The sequence below is a fragment of the Carcharodon carcharias genome, chromosome 4 (assembly GCF_017639515.1).
Source record: "Carcharodon carcharias isolate sCarCar2 chromosome 4, sCarCar2.pri, whole genome shotgun sequence".
NCBI lineage: Eukaryota > Metazoa > Chordata > Chondrichthyes > Lamniformes > Lamnidae > Carcharodon > Carcharodon carcharias.
The window spans coordinates 50,539,389-50,557,557 of record NC_054470.1 but is presented as its reverse complement, the minus strand read 5'-3'; positions in this window follow the sequence as shown (position 1 = coordinate 50,557,557).

Genomic DNA, 18,169 nt, shown 5'->3' with positions numbered 1-18,169 from the left:
CCGTGATTACATTATTAATGAGGCGCGGGGGGGCCAGGAATGGGATAATATGGTGTGAAAATCCGCCATTGCAGCCGGTGGGTAAGACGTCCATTTTCCCGCCCGCTACCGCACTTTGTGCAAGTCTTGGATGATTCTGCCCATTGACTTGATTGAATAGAGTGTGAAATATGATAATCTTCATAATGATATGTTGCAATATTCTTACCTTATCAGTTAGAATTTCTGTCTTTTACCTTCACATGTGCAGCAGAAGTCAGCAGAGATCATGTGCAATGATCCTTCAGAGGAGATGAAGCCTTCTGAGGGTATACCATCACAGTACTCATGCAGACCATGCACCAGCTCAGATCCTTATGTTTCAACAGGAACAATAAGGCACATATTTGGGTTTTAACCCAGTGACTCACACTTCACAAGTGAGCAGGAACAAATAGTGGCGGCGGGACAGAAGTGAAAGTACACCTCAAAGGGTGCAACCCTATCCAAGCTCTGCTCAGCTGGAAACAGATGCTGTACCCCTGGGGTTGTTACTGAAATGGAGAATCACTGAGCAACAGCAGAGAATTTATGATATAATGACAACCTCCAAGCACACTGGGTATGATTGTAGGGGGAATGGAGGAACACAGCTCAAGCATGGGTGAGTTAAGGTTGTTGGTATTGCAATAATGTCTTCCTGCATGGAAAGAGTGGACAATTCCATGGAACATCAAATGCTAAAGTCAAATGAGTTCATGCAGGCCTTGACCACAGCCATGTAGAATCTGGATGCCAACATGGCAGCCATTTTAAATAGAATGACAGAAATCTTAGCCTTGACACAACAGCACCTCACTTATCTACACCAAAGTTCTCTCCAGTACAATGATTGCAGTGAAAGGCTGCTGGGCCATGAGAGAGATAATAGTGAAAAAGGATAGAGAAGTGGAACTTTACTCAAAGCATTTTATTTCTAACACATTGCGCCCCCTCAGTCACATGCTTCCTCCTTTCCCAATGGCCAAGTCTGCCCATGCACTGATGCAGGTGAAACAGTCTTCAACAGAACCTTCATGGGTTCCAAAACCTAGATCGTCATCAGCTAATATCGTCTCAGCTGTCAGAGCATGGACCAGCGTGGCCTGTCTTTATCATTCCTGAAGCCACAGGGGTTGCACCGTGTAGGACAGCAAGACAAAGGAAGCAGAAGTCTTTGTAATTGCACAAGGATGCTCACATAGTGTGCAGAATCTTGTGGAGGAAACAAGGTCTCAGCCATTGGCTCTTTTCGAGAAGGCCTGCCCATCTTGTACCATGCAAGCATTTAACAGGCCAATGGCAAGCCAACCCCCAGGATGAAGGATTCTGGGTGCAAAAGTCACGCCCACCGAGAGCTGCTGATCAATCAGAGGCTGGCAGCCCTTCTATACTCAGGCGGGCCACTTGGGAGGTGATGGCTGCTGCTAGTATGACACCCACCTGAGGCCCCAGAGCAAGGAGGGACCCAGGCACAGGTGAGTGATGTCAGGAGGGGGTGGGGGTGGGGGTTGCTATGTGAGGAGTTGTGGGGAAGGGATATGGGGGGGGTGCATTGGCAGCAAGGACAGGGGGGTGGCTTTCAGCAGATGCTCCCTTCCCAATACCAGGTGCCCCAATCAGGGTCTGAGTTCACATGAATAAGCAACCCCCCTGGAAACCCACAAGCTAAGTAGCAGGGATTGCTTGTCAGGTTCCCTGCATGGCAAGACACGGCCTGCCAACCAGTGGGATAAGGCCCTCAAGTGGCCATTAATTAAGGGCATCAGTTGGCGGTGTGAAGACTTTCCATTGGCCTTCCCACCACAGAATTAATCTGGATGGAGGCAGGAAGGTGGTGGTGTCCCCACCCTTCTGCCCAAATAAATGTCCACCCCTGCCATCAAACTCACCATGGGGGAGGGCACAAGATTCTGCCTGGTGTGTGAGGTAGTGAATGGATTGGTTGCAATCTTCCAGAATTCCCTAGATTTTGGGAGGGCTCCCTTGGTTTGGAAAACCACAAATGTAACATCTCTGTTCAAGAAAGGAGGGAGACAGAAAGCAGAAAACTATAGGCTAGTTAGCCTAACATCTGTCACTGGGGAAATGCCAGAATCCATTATTAAATAGGTGGTAGGAGGACATTTAGAAAATTATAATGCAATCAGGCAGAGTCAACTTGGTTTTGTGAAAGGAAAAACATGTTTGGTAAATATGAGAGTTCCTTGAGGAGGTAATGTGTAAGGTAGACAAAGGGGAACCAGTCGATGCAGTGAATTTGGAATTCCAAAAGGCTACTACACAAGATAAGAGCTTATGGTGTTGGGGGTGATGTATGAGCATGGATAGAGGTGTGGCTAACTGTCAAGAAACAGAGTCGGGATAATTGGGTCATTTTCAGGATGGTAAACTCTAACTGATGGAGCGCTGTAGGGTTCAGTACTGGGACCTCAACTATTTATGATCTGTATTAATAACTTGGATGAAGGGACCCACTGTATTATAGTCAAATTTGTTGACAATGCGAAGATAGGTATGAAAGCAAATTGTGAGGAGGATGCAATGAGTCTGCAAAGGGTTATAGATAGGTTAAGCGAAAGGGCAAAAATTCCACCGATGGAGTATAATGTAGGAAAATGTGAGGTTGTCCGCTTTGACAGGAGATTATTTAAATGGAGTTCAGAATGCTGTGGTGCAGAGGGACTGGGTATTCTTGTATGTGAATCACAAAAATGTAGCATGCAAGTGCAGCAAATAATTGCCTTTAAAGACAGAGATGAGGATAAATCTTTTCTCTCAGAGGGTCCTTTGTTGAATTCCCTTCCCAGAAAGTGGTGGAGGCTGAGTCTTCAAATTTAAAGGCTGAGTTAGATAGATTTTTGATAGACAAGGGAGTCAAGGGTTATGGGGGGTAGACAGGAAAGTGGAGCTGAGACCACAACAGATTAGCCATGATCTTATTGAATGGTGGAGCAAGCTCGAAAGGCCAAATGGGCTACTCCTGCTCCCAAGTCCTATTTTCCTATCTTCCTATGAATCTTACCCACACCTGCATAAAGAACATTTTGTGGTTCCATGCCAGCTGCACATTGATGGAGTGAAATATGACATGGGGATGTGTGCATTGATGATGCCCTGCACATATGGGAAGCCAACCAATGAAGCAAAATAACAAAGTAGCCTTCTCATTCTGACAGGCATCTTGGCAGATAAATTTATAACTACCAGCCCTGACAAATGAACCATCAGTCACCTATCTTGTGCATTCGTGGGCTGCCAACTGGGAGATCCTAAATAAGTCTCCAGCACAGTTCTGGTAGGAACCAAAGATTAAAAAGTTGGGGGTTGACTTTGACAGCCACTGGGAAATCATGGTCACCGGTCTCCGCAGGCAGCAGGTCTTATTCCAGCAGATTCTGCCAGCAGATGATATGACAACTAAGCTTCATAAAACACTAGTGTTTGGACATGTCAAAGAAGCTCAGCCTCAGCCTGTACAGCCTGTGTTGCAGGTAGTGCCTCCTGTAAGCTTATCCTCTCTCTTGCATACTATCTCTGCTGTTCTTCTTTCTGATATCCAATTACAGGCCTCTCAACTGTAGGCTCCTGGTGTTGATCACATTGTTCCTTGACTGAGGTCCACACTAAGACAGTCAAAGCGCCAACCATCCTGATGTAATTCAGAAAACCTCCAAAATGTAGAAAGTAAACTCAGTGAACTCTGAGCATTGCAGTGTATTCCATAAGTTGATTCAGCACACCCCCCCACCCCACCCCACCCCCCCCCCCAATCCTCCATCCCCCCATATCCCCCCATCCCCCATTCCCCATCTTCCCAACCCCCCTCCCCCATCATCCCCCCAATCCCCTAGCACCCCCATCCCCCAGCACCCCCATCCCCACACCCCCCAGCCCCCACACCCTCCGATCCCACCCCATCCCCCCAATCCCCCCCACCCCACCCCACCCCATCCCCCCACATCCCCCCATTCCTGTTGCGTTATCAACTTGCTTCCACTGAGAAATTTTAGGAAGCCTAGAAAACCAGCAAATGCTCTGTTAAATTTAAAAGATGAAGCATTGCTCCAATTGAGTGATTATCATTTGAATAGGCTATCCACCTGCCAGAAGAAGTTACACACAAACAGCCTAACTTACCAAATTAAATGTGGAAATTGGCTGGTTCTTAATGAGCTGATGTTTTTATCAAGTTTAACACCCCTACCCACACCATTTTTAGAGTTTTGTCTAATTAGGCAAATAGTTTTTGTTCCCTTGACCTTGTGGTGAAAATGGCTATATACATTAGCTAAAATGTCAAGTTCTTTGCTTTTAGATTTATGTTTGATTTATTTTCTAAAATGTGGTTGAACTGATTTTATGTTCCACGTGGAAAAGAATGAATGCAAAGCATACTGATCAAAACAGTACCTGTAATTTTCTTTTCCTGCCTGAGTACCACCACTGGTTAAGTGAATGTTTAAATAGAAGTTTAACCAAGCAACATAGTATAGAATTTGGTATATTGGTACACAAAGCAAAAATCTTGGAACTTCCAGTTCACTAAACATTAGATGTTGTACCCTGTTATTATTTTTAACTGATAACTATGTTAAATCAAATAACAATTTGTGATTTCTAAACACTATTTAAAAGCTAGTTCTGCTTTATCCAGACTTCAAATTTGAACATAATTTAAACAACCTGAAACCAATATGCTGAGTGAAGATAACAGGGGTTTATAATCCAATGATAGCCAATTATACTGTTATCACAGTGTGTAAACCTTTGAACCTTCCACTTGTAGTTTAAGATGATATCCTAACCTGTTAAGCTTGTCTCCTCTTTATGCATTTTTTAATCATGTAGACCTCACATTTCATGAATCAAAGAAAGATCCTGACAGAAAGGTACAACAAGGAGATCTGCTTACTAGTCTCTATGGTGACACATTGCAAGTTAAAACAGCAGGAGAGTTTTGACATTAATATCATATTCTCAGAAGGTATACTGTATTGGGAGAATAAATCTTAACTTCAATTTATGGTGTAGGACCTTTCGCATATCAAGTCCATTTATTAAGAAATCTTTTCAATGTTTGATTCATGCCAAAGGCCACACTTCTGAATATGATTGGCCCTTATGGCTTGCCTCACCAAGTTTCTAGATTGGTCTCCTGATTACTCATCCAGCTGCAGTGTTATTTTGAAGCCCCCCAGGGGATCAGCCACAATTAGTTTAATCTTCCAATATGCGGCCAAAAAGCATTTTTTTAGTGTCCCAAAGAAAGGAAAGAATTTTATAAAATTTTAAGTTGGCACTGAAGAAACTCACGTGTGAGACCTGAACAAAGCTGCTTTGGGACAACATTAGAATAGTTTATAACATTAATCATGATAGTTGGCAGTTTATTTCAATCTCACTTCTATGGCCATCTGCTATGACTGAATTTACCAATAGTTTTCTACTCATTAAAAGGAACAGCTTCAGAGAATAACTTGGCCTGAATTTCCACCATTCTTCAATTTGATACCTGATCCAATTCCCATCTCACTTTGCACCTAATAACTGCAAATGGATGCCACATTCACTCTTCCGAATTTATAATCATTTTCCAAATTCCTTTTGTGTATTTTACTGTTACCGCTACCCGAAACTGGTGAATTTCACCAAGGGACATCTTTACAAATTTTACTCTAAGTTAAATCTTTCAGGCGTTTCAATTCCCTCTTTAAAATCTAACCTCATATGCTTTCGGCATGCACACCTGTTTGAAGATAGATGTGCACTGGTCAGTGGATCAGGATGAGTTTCTGAATGAGAAGTAGTGCTTCTGTCAGTAGTTACTAGCCAACAGTGCTATGTTTCAGTTTTCTAATCCATCAACTGTTTTGAATAATCTTGCTGTGATATGAATGATTTCAAATCATACCATGCAGCATTTCCCTTTTGTGCAGATTTAATTGTGTGCAGACTAGCTTGGCAGCAACTGTTCAGTGATTTCCACATAGTCACTTTACCACTTTATCTTCAGGTAGATTTACTGTCAGTGCCAAATAAAGTCATACAGTTGAGACCAAGGTCTAATTATACAAATGTAATAGTCTAAAATCTGAAAAAAACTCATTATCTTTGCCAATAGGCAAACATTTTACTGACAGCAGGAGAGTTTACCAAGCTTCGGTTGGGTGTTTTAGGTAGCATATGAGTCGTATTCTAATGCAAAATTTATTTAAAAGGAAGGGGAGAGGACAGTATGGCAAAATCTATTTACTCAGAATAAGTGAGTTTCCAAGTGCCAAGTCTGATACAAAAATTAATTAAATCTATAAAATCAAAAAACTTACAGAAAATAGCCATGTTAATTGTAAATGATGGCAAGAGTGAAAGTAGTTCCTATCTACTCTGAAGGGAGAGCAATTTTGCAGCAATGCAACTGAAAAAAGCTGCTGCTTCAAAAAGGAGGTGAAACCTTCCCAGCACAAGGCTAAGCACATGCACAAAGTCCTGGCATCCTATGAAACTATCGTATCAAACATTATGGCCTGGATTTTCACTGAGCAGGGTTGACTTGGGAGCCTTTTAACAATGGCAGGCAGGTCCCAATTCCAGGAATCCTGTTCCCATTCCCAGGGTGTCAAATTTTCCGGAGTGACTTTAAAGGGTGCAGGCTGGTTCCTGTCTGAAACCACATCCAGCACTCCCAACCTGGCTGGCTCCATTGCAGGGATTAGTATGTCCTACTTGTTGTCAATTTTCATGAGGCAGAATTTTTGGTTTGGCGGGTGGGCACAGTCGGCAGGCTCCCATTGAACCCTGGAAAAAGCCGGAAGCTTAGAAGTTGAGGGCCACTGTGACATTCAGCGCCACTGGCATGGGGTGTCCACCCACACAGTCAGAGCTGATCTCAGGTCCAATCATCTGATAAATGGAAGTCAGGGTCTCTTTTGGGAGGCAGAGCCTCCTTCAGCATTGTACCTCAGACATATTGAGGTAGCTGTATTGTCACCTGTAAACCCTGGCAGCAGGATAGTGGCAACTTCTGTGGCCGCATCCACCTTGGACTTCTTGCTGGCCCTGTGCCGCTTGTGCCTGCGCCTCTCCTTTCACAGGTCCTCCCCTGGAAGCTGCATTGGGACACCTGGCCTCCTCTCCCTCCTGCCCCTCCCTTCCTCCTCAGAGGATGTGCCACCAGTGGAGACCACAATCCCCATTGCCAGGGTAAGGGAAGGCTGTCTGACACCTGGAAGGGTCCACATAGTCTGAATCTTCCAGGGACCTTGGAGACACCAATAAGTCCTGAAATGAAGCCTGGAAATAATAATAATGAAGCCCTGAACAAAGATGTAGCTGCCAAATCCTGCCCTTGGATGAGGTTTAGCAAATTGTCGGCTGCCTGCCTGCCCATTTTTCCCATGTGACAAGCACAAAATTGCACAGGCAATGTAAAACCTAGTTTAATTGCCTTTTGAATGGCCTTAACTGGCCTCGTAATTGCTGGTGGATGCAGCTCCGACTCCCCCGTGAACCTCCAACCAAAATATCACTAAAGTGCGCGATGACGTCAGGATGCTTGCTCGATGTCATCACACACTATTTTAAACTTGAGTGAATTGGGCACGCATCCATCCGCTCAGCAAAAAATTCTGTCCATGGAGCCCGGCTGGGTTTTTAAAGAGTTGTGGTTCATGGCCTCTTACAGGAGTAGTGAACCCTAGTCTGCATGAGGCGACCCCTTATTTTTAAACCACGACACCTAGTTCTAGAGTCTCACACAAGAGAAAACATCTTTTCCACATCCACTATGTCAAGACCCCACAGGATCTTATATGTTTCAATCATGTTGCCTCTTACACTTCAAAACTCCAGTAGATACAAGCGTAGCCTGTCCAATCTTTCCTAACAAGACAACCTGCCCATTCCTGCTATTACTTTAATAAACCTTCTCTGAACTGCTTCTAAAGCATTTACATCCTTCCTTAAATAAGGAGACCAATACTGTACGCAGTACTCTACATATGGTCTCACCAGTGTCCTGTACAACTGCAACACAACCTCCCTACTTTTGTAATCAATTCCTCTCGCAATAAACGATAATGTTCTATTAGCTTTCCTAATTACTTGCTATACCTGCATACTAGCCTTTTGTGATCCATGCACTGGGACACCCAGATCCCTCTGCATCTCAGAGCTGTGCAATCTCTCACCATTTAGATAATATGCTTCTTTTTTTATTTTTCTTGCAATAATGTACAATTTCAATTTTCCCACATCTCTATTTGCCAGATCTTTGTTGACTCAATTAACCTATCTATGTTCTTTTAGAACCATAGAACCATAGAAAAGTTATGGTGTAGAAAGGGGCCATCCAGTTCATCATGTCTGTACCAGCTAGAGAAACTAGCCACCCATTCTAATCCCACCTTCCAGCACCCTGTCCATAGCCTTGCAGGTTACAGCACTACAGGTGTAGATCCAGGTACCTTTTAAATGAGCTGCCTCAACCACCAATCTGAGCAGCAAATTCCAGACACCTACCACCCACTGGGTGAATTTTTTTTTCCTAATATCCCATCTAATCATTCTACCAATCACCTTAATTTGTGCCCCCTTGTAATTGACTTCTCCACTAGGGGAAACAAGTCTTCCCTGTATACTTTATCTAGGCCCCTCATAATTTTGTACACCTCAATCAAGTCACCCCTCAGCTGTTCTAAGGTAAATAACCCTAGCAAGCCCACCTAATCTTTTCTTATTGCTGCAATTTTCCAGTTCTGGCAATATTCTTGTAAATTTCCTCTGTACCCTCTCCTGAGCAATCATGTCCTTCTTGTAATGTGGTGACCAGGGCTGTACGCCAGCCTCCAGCTGTGACCTGCCAGCATTTTATACAGTTCCAGCATTACATCCCTGCTTTTGTATTCAACACCTCGTGCAATAAAGGAGAGCAGTTCATTTGCCATCTATACTAAGTTATCTACCTCTCCTCCCATCTTCAAGGATATGTGGACATGCACTCCAAGGTCTCTCACTTACTCTACCCTTCTCAATATCCTCCCATTTATTTGTTTTGTTTGCCCTCCCAAAATGCCTAACCTCACACTTCTCCAGATTGAATTCTATTTGCCATTTTTCCACCTACTCAACCAAACTATTGATATAATTCTGGGAGTCCACAGCTATCCTCTTCAATATCAACTACGTGGCCAATTTTTGTGTCATCTGCATATTTCCCACTCATACCTCCCATATTTAAGTCCAAACCATTCACATATACCACAAACAGCAAGGGACCCAACTCAGCCCTGTGGAACAACACGAGAAACTGCTTTCCATTCACTAAAAACCATTACTCTTTGTTTCCTGTTACTGAGCCAATTTTGGATCCAATCTCCTGTATCCCATGACCAGTCTGCCATGTGGGACGTTGTCAAATGCCTTATGAAAATCCATGTAGACGACATCCACTGAACTATCCTCATCAATCCTCCTTATTACTTCCTCAGAAAGTTCAATTACTTCCTCAAAAAGTTCAATTAAGTTGGTAAAGCACCATGCTGACTATCCCTGATTAATCCTTACCTTTCTAAGTGACAGTTAATTCTGGCTCTCAGAATTGATTTGAATAATTTGCCCACCACCAAAGTCAGACTGGCTGGCCTATGCTTCGCACCCTATTTAAATAATGGTACAACATTCACAGTCCTCCAACCTCTGGCACCTTGCCTGAATCTAGTGAGAATTGAAAAATGATCATCAGGGCATCCGTTATTTCCTCCCTAACTTCCTTCAACATCCTGGGATACAATCCGTCCAGCTCTGGTTATATATCCACCTTCGAGGATGTCAGTCCCTCCAGTACTCCCTTTCTCATGACGCTTATTGTATCTAATATTTCACACTCCTCCGCATTAGCTAGAATTTCTGCATCATCCCTCTCCTTTGTGAAGACAGAGACAAGGTACTCACTAAGAACCCTGCCCACATCTTCTGCATCATAATTTACCTTGTGCAACCCTGATAGGCCCTACCCTTTCCTTAGTTATCCTCTTGCTCTTAATGTACTCATAAAACATCTTTGGGTTTTATTTGATTTTACCTGCCTATATTCTTTTATATTCTCTCTTTACTTTCCTGGTTTCAGTCATCCCTGTATTTTCTATACTTCTCTAGACTTCCTAACATATTAAATTTTTATGACTGTCATAAACTTTCTTTTTCTGCTTTATTTTATCCTGTATGCTTCTAGATAGCCAAGGGGCTCTTGATTTGGTAGTACCACCCTTGTTCTTTGTAGAGATATGCCTACACTGTGCCCATGGAGTCTTGCTTTTGAAAGCCTCCTAATAGTCTGTCACTGATTTCCCTTCAAGTAGCTGCAACAAATCCACTGTCGCCAGGTCACCTCTCAGCTTCATAAAATTTGCCTTTCCCCAATTTAGAACTTTTACTCCTGTTCTATCTTTACCCTTTTCCATAAATATGTTGAATCTAACTATATAATGGTCACTTTCACCAAAATGGTCCCCCATTGGTACTTCATCCACTTGCCCAACTTCATTACCTAAGACTCTAAATCTAGAATTGCACCCCTCTCGTTGGGTTTGTTACATGCTGGCTAAAAAAGTTCTTTTCAATGCCTTCTGGGTCCTTCATACTGGTCGTATCCCAATTGATATTAGGGTAGCTGAAGTCACCAACTATTACCACCCTACTGTTTTTACGCTCAGAAATGTTCCTATATATTTGTTCTTCTATTTCCCCCTCACGATTTATGGGTCTATAGTACACTCCCAGTAGTGTTGCTGCCCCTTTTTTTATCTCTGAGCTCAACCCAGTTGGCCTCTTTCGATGATTCATTTAGTATATCATCCCTTCTCACAGCTGTAATTGATTCTTTAACCAATAACGCTATACCCCCATGTTTCTTCTGCCTCGCAGAGTCACTCACTACTTTTCTCTCTCCTGCTCCCTGCTCTGAATTTGTCCTATCTGAATCTGTCCTCAGGTTACCATCCGTCGGCCAATCTACAACACTAGCAAATTTCCTTGCCAGGACATTTGTCCTGGTCCAGTTCAGGTGTAGACCATCTGTCTTGTACAGATCCTATCTTCCCTCCCTCCTGTGCCATCTCTCCCTCATCTGGTGTACTCCTCTGTTTCTATACTCACCAGCAAGTGGCCTTGGGGGTAATCCAGAGATTACTACATTTGAGGTGCTGCTCACTAATCTCTTTCCTAACTTCCTAAACCAAGCCTGCAGGACCTAATCCCTTTTTCTACATATATCATTGGTACCAATGTTGATCACCACCTCTGGCTGTGCACCTTCACCCTCCAGGATGCTCTGTAGCCATTGGTGATATCCATGCCCTGGCACTGGGGAGGCAACATACCATCCTGGAATCACATCTACGACCACAGAAGCGCCTGTCTGTTCCTCTAACGAATGAATCCCCTATCACTACTGCTCTTCCCCTCTTCTTCCACCCCTCCTGTCCAGCTGAGCCGACCGTGGTGCCATGAACATGGCTCTGAATGCACTCCAGCGAAGAACCAATGCGCTCTCCAGCATCCAAAATAAAAAACCAGTTAGCGAGCGGGTCCTCAGGGTATTCCTGCACTACCTGTCTAATTCTCTTAGACAGCCTGGTGGTTAGCCATTCCCTTTCTGCCTCCATGTTCCTAGCCTGCGATATGACCACCTTTGTGAACCTGCTATCCACATATCTCTCAGCCTCTTGGATGCACCATAGTGACTCCAGCCGCTCCTTGAGCTCCAAAACCCAGAGCTCTAGTTTCTGCAGCCGATGACACTTCCTGCACATGTGGTCATCTAGTAGCGTCCACGACTTCCTACATACTATGGGACATGCATTCACGCAACCGAGCTGCCCTGCTGTATCTTAACTTCACTTATGTTAACTTTATTTTACTTTGATTTACTTATATTAATTTTACTTGGCCTTTACTCAATAAACCTTATAACTATTGATAAACCTTACTAGCACTGATAAATCCGACTAATACTTAACACACTTAACAAGTTACAATAAACCTTACTCAAAGCACCTCTTCCCACTGTGCACCAAATTCCCACATGAATCTAATTCACTATTCACTCAGGTGTAGTATCCTGTTTCCTCCTGCACCTCTTTGTAGCTTCCTTATGTCCACTTCACAACTTATGCCAAGTTATGTATTCTTGGCTGAGAGCCCAAACAGCTATTAGAATACAGGGACAGCTGCTCCGCAGAGAAAACATTCTTTTATTGACAGCTCAGGCTCTTTGATAACTGTGGTCAACTTCACAATGTTTGTTGACACAAGTTAACTGATTTCAAGGGTTTGAGGTTTGTGGTTTTTGAAACTTCTAAGGGTGTGGATAATTGACACTTTCATGAGCTTATTCCAGACATTTTTTACAAGCATAGGAGAAAGTTATCAATGGGTTATATTTTTTTCAAAACTTTTTTTAACACACCCCCACACACTATGGTGTTCTATGGTACCATGGTTCCATAAAATGTACAGTGGGTCAATGTGCATGGAAGTGCCAGAGCTTGGCATAGGGGACATGAGGGGACATATGGGGTGGGTGGAAGGGCAGAGCTTGGCATGGGGGGACATGAGGGCCCTAAGGGAGGGGCGGGGGGGGGGGTGGAGGGCAAAAGGTGGAATGGATGGAGCATGGGGAGTGTTTGGAGGGTGAATAGGGTGTGAAGGGTGAGGGCTGGAGGATTTTTGTGTTTATTTTTCACTTGGACAAATTCCCACAGCACAGAAGTGGGCCTTTTAAATAGCCCATCTCTGCACCTGGCAGTCTCTGTGGATGCCTCTGCACTTTTTCCTGGGCCTAATTCCAGCTGGCACCCGACCCCCAGCAATGATGATCCCGCCTTTGTGGACACTTTCTCCCAAGAAGGGCGGGCTGAGCCAGGAATTTTCCAACGCCTCCTACCCACCTCAAGGATGAAAATCCAGGCCTATAAATTAAGTTACATCATTGACTATCTAGAACTAAAGTAACTATGAGTTTATTGTAAAATGTTACACTATACAATATTCTATGATTTTATGGCTGATTGTGACTGATTTTGTGAATTGATGTTTTAATGTGAGTCTTGCCCAGTTGAAGCACATGTCAGAAATATTTGGGTGTGCTCTCCATGATTTTTCATCCATAATGGATAAAAAATCATGGGAGTACACGAGTGCACCCAGCAGTCAATGGTCACCACCGGTAATGTGTTAGGAGCAATATGTAAGATTAGTGAGGGTGAAATAGTTTAAAAGTCCATTTAGAAAGGCACAATTTTACCGATGCATAGTTGTGGCAGGGAGTCTCCTGAGATTGGATATTTGGAAATTGGGACCACATTCACCCCCCGGTTAAAATTAATCAATGGACAATCATGGAAAGCAAACCCACAATATCCTGCTATCAATCTGAATGAGTTACCAACTGGAAGAGTGCATTCATAAAATAAGATATCTAGCTTTCATTAATGTTAAGAGTGACATAAATTCCAGGGCATAAAACAGGCAAGCAAATAGCAAGCCTTCAGGATGATACCTCATTTACAATATCTTCTGCATAGCCAATAGACATAAGGTATGTATCAGCAACAAGATAAATTCCTTCAAGATGTTCCCCAATCAACCTTCCACAACTATGATACTAAAAGATGGAGAAAGAACAAAGGAAAGCAAAGCAGGACACATTTTTAAATAAAAATGAGTGATTGTCAATCCAAATGAGTGCCATTTAACAGGTTTCTTCCATTCTCGTAACCTCATTTCTTAACCTATGTGCAGAACATGAACTTCCTCATGTCAGAATAATTAACGTAAGAGTAGGATAGACTGATCTCAATTTATTTTGTATTCATTACCCGTCCTTTTAAATTAATCACATAATATCATTGTTTAGTTCAATCATAAAAAACAATGGAGAGTGTGCAGTATTCTTTGGATAATATTACCTGTTCAATTTTTGCAAGAAATTGTGTTGGCTATTTTGATTTCTCATTTAATATAGTGTGGTACAGTTCTTATAACTCCACAGTCTGTATAAAGCAGATCCCAAATACTTAAAATAATTTTAGAATATAAGCGTACTGAGGCCCAGTAAATCTATGGGTCAGTGATACTGACAAATATGTTAGGACCACACTCACTGGTGATTTCAATCATTGACATCAACATCATACCTTGGGTGGTCGCCCACCTGCCTGCCCAAGTTAAGGAAAAATAACCACCTTTATAAGTGGGTTACTAAATACTACCAAAGTCTTTTCTCCTATGGGTTCCTGAATCATGGCCTCAACTGCCAGTTAAGCCTGTTACAAATGTGAGGTTTTATACTATAGTTATGTTTTCAAACTATGTTTTTAATATGGGCTAAAATGGAGGAATGAAGAGGTGCATGTGACTTGTTCTGAATTCTGATGACAGCAAACCTAGGTAGTTTGATTAGTAAATATTAAAGGGGGAGGGGCAGGTTGCTTTACTGGGTAGCAGGTGCAACGTGTTTACTCTGGCAGAAACATCTATGCTGACAGTGGATAAACTGTTAGTCTCCAAAGTCCCAGGGAGGTGTTAAGAATGTTAGGTTGTAAATGGTTATACTTTAACTGTCTATTTAATTTCAAAATAGAATTAAGTTGGGAGTCTAAAGGATAACTAATCAGCATTTCTACCTGGATACTAGGTCCATGTGATTCACGTTGCCATGGGGATGGGCTTTTATAGGGCAAGGGTGCATAGGAAGCCATTGTAGGATCATATTACAATGCTCTCCTAAAGGATATCCCTGAATTTCATGGACAGGTCAGGCTGCCTTGTTCCAAAGGAGAGAGAGGAAAAAAAGAGAGAGAGAGCAGCTAGAAGCAGCAATTCTCTATGGTTCATTATGCAGGAAGCAGGTGGGAGTTCGCATTTGCATTAAAAAGTCCAAATTCATGAGGATTTAGAATGAGGGGGGAAGATTTGCCTCGCTTGAGCTAGAGGTAGAATCTCCAGGAAAACACTCACTGTGAAAGACACTTCCCTACTTAAAAGTCACTAAGTTGAGAATGGAGAAGATGGAGGTAAAGCCATAGGAGCTAAGAATCACTTTGGACTAGCCCTGGGAGAACCTGGTGTCTACTTAAGAGACAGTGTGACGTATAACAGTAATGGGGGATTTATGATTGTGGTAAAAGTTAAAGGGGAAATTTGTTTCTGTAATTTATAGTATAAGCTGCTTACGAAATAATGTTTAGTGAGTATTGCTTTTAGTTACCTTGTTACAGTAAAAGTCTTAAAATTTGAAATCTTGTTATGCAATTCTGAGTTCCTTTTAAAGTTAACGGTTTCTATGGAGATCGTAATAAACCACGCTTTGCCACTTGGCAACTCATAGACCTGTTCTCATCAGGAGTACCACAATCAAGGATATTCTGTTTCCCCTGGAAGGCTGAGATCACAGAAACTCCCAATTTAGAAAGTCTTTGTCCACAGCTCCATCCCTTATTAGATCACTGACATTGTAAGCTCAGAGGGAACTCCGAAGTTGGGTCAGGACCTGCATATCTGAGCTCTGGCCCTTCTGACTTATTCCCATTAAAACTACAGTGGAGGTGCACTGGAAAGGTCAAAGGCCTTTTGCACATAGGTATATATTTATGTTTAACACAATCATTTTGGGCTTATTTCATCTTGAAGATAACTTATCCTTAGCCAAAGTCGAAGTATAAACAAAAACAAAAACAGAATTACCTGGAAAAACTCAGCAGGTCTGGCAGCATCGGCGGAGAAGAAAAGAGTTGACGTTTCGAGTCCTCATGACCCTTCGACAGAACTTGAGTTCGAGTCCAAGAAAGAGTTGAAATATAAGCTGGGTTAAGGTGTGTGTGTGGGGGGCGGAGAGAGAGAGAGAGAGAGAGAGGTGGAGTGGGGGTGTGGTTGTAGGGACAAACAAGCAGTGATAGAAGCAGATCATCAAAAGATGTCAACAACAATAATACAAAAGAACACATAGGTGTTAAAGTTAAAGTTGGTGATATTATCTAAACGAATGTGCTAATTAAGAATGGATGGTAGGGCACTCAAGGTATAGCTCTAGTGGGGGTGGGGAGAGCATAAAAGATGTAAAAATAAATAAATAAATAAATAAATAAATATTTTTTTCTCTTTTTGTAATGGAAATAGGTGGGAAAAGGAAAATCTATATAATTTATTGGAAAAAAAGAAAAGGAAGGGGGAAACAGAAAGGGGGTGGGGATGGGGGAGGGAGCTCACGACCTAAAGTTGTTGAATTCAATATTCAGTCCGGATGGCTGTAAAGTGCCTAGTCGGAAGATGAGGTGTTGTTCCTCCAGTTTGCGTTGGGCTTCACTGGAACAATGCAGCAAGCCAAGGACAGACATGTGGGCAAGAGAGCAGGGTGGAGTGTTAAAATGGCAAGCGACAGGGAGGTTTGGGTCATTCTTGCGGACAGGTGTTCTGCAAAGCGGTCGCCCAGTTTACGTTTGGTCTCTCCAATGTAGAGGAGACCACATTGGGAGCAACGAATGCAGTAGACTAAGTTGGGGGAAATGCAAGTGAAATGCTGCTTCACTTGAAAGGAGTGTTTGGGTCCTTGGACGGTGAGGAGAGAGGAAGTGAAGGGGCAGGTATTGCATCTTTTGCGTGGGCATGGGGTGGTGCCATAGGAGTGTGTTGAGGAGTAGGGGGTGATGAAGGAGTGGACCAGGGTGTCCCGGAGGGAGCGATCCCTACGGAATGCCGATAGGGCGGGTGAAGGGAAGATGTGTTTGGTGGTGGCATCATGCTGGAGTTGGCAGAAATGGCGGAGGATGATCCTTTGAATGCGGAGGCTGGTGGGGTGATAAGTGAGGACAAGGGGGACCCTATCATGTTTCTGGGAGGGAGGAGAAGGCGTGAGGGCGGATGCGCGGGAGATGGGCCAGACACGGTTGAGTGCCCTGTCAACGACCGTGGGTGGAAAACCTCGGTTAAGGAAGAAGGAGGACATGTCAGAGGAACTGTTTTTGAAGGTAGCATCATCGGAACAGATGGGACGGAGGTGAAGGAACTGAGAGAATGGGATGGAGTCCTTACAGGAAGCGGGGTGTGAGGAGCTGTAGTCGAGATAGCTGTGGGAGTCGGTGGGTTTGTAATGGATTTTGGTGGACAGTCTATCACCAGAGATTGAGACAGAGAGGTCAAGGAAGGGAAGGGAAGTGTCAGAGATGGACCACGTGAAAATGATGGAGGGGTGGAGATTGGAAGCAAAATTAATAAATTTTTCCAAGTCCCGACGAGAGCATGAAGCGGCACTGAAGTAATCATCGATGTACCGGAGAAAGAGTTGTGGAAGGAGGCCGGAGTAGGACTGGAACAAGGAACGTTCCACATACCCCATAAAGAGACAGGCATAGCTGGGGCCCATGCGGGTACCCATAGCCACACCTTTTATTTGGTATAAATACTGGCAGGATTGCTAACATTGCAGTAAGATAGATGTCATCACTCCATGAAGCAGAATCAGAAAGAATGGAAATTTGAGAAGGATATTTACACATTGCATAAAACGTATAGATTATGTGAGACAGAAATGGTATTTGCATGCAAAACGCAAAATGAGTTCACTTTCTTTATTATACTGGTACCTATGATGCAAACTTGCACCCAAATATCCTTCACTGAAAAATGTTAAGGGCAGAATTTTGCACTTGATGGGCGGGCAGGCCCCACCGGCTCAGCAGCGGGCAGGCAGCCAATCGCCACTGCTGAAACAGGCCCCGCCGCCATTTTAAGTGGGTGGGCCAATTAAGGCCCGCCCCGTGGGCCGCCTGACGGGAAGTGCTATGCGCTTCCTGTGGAGGGTGGTGGGGGGGGAGGGGCATGTCCTGCTGCATAGCGCGACCACCAACCGAAATATCACGATACCGCGTGCTGACAGGAAGCTTGTGTGACATTTTAAGCGACATTTAAGAAGGTTCTGCCCTAAGAGCTTACAGAAGATACAACTACAAATGTTTTCTGATAGCACAATTGCCTTTTGATTTTTTCTGATACGTGCTTACATTTGCCTATCATTAGTTCTAAGTGTACAACCACCTGACAGATCATTATATAAATGCAGATTATATTATTGACATGGCTAGAGTGTCTAAGTTGG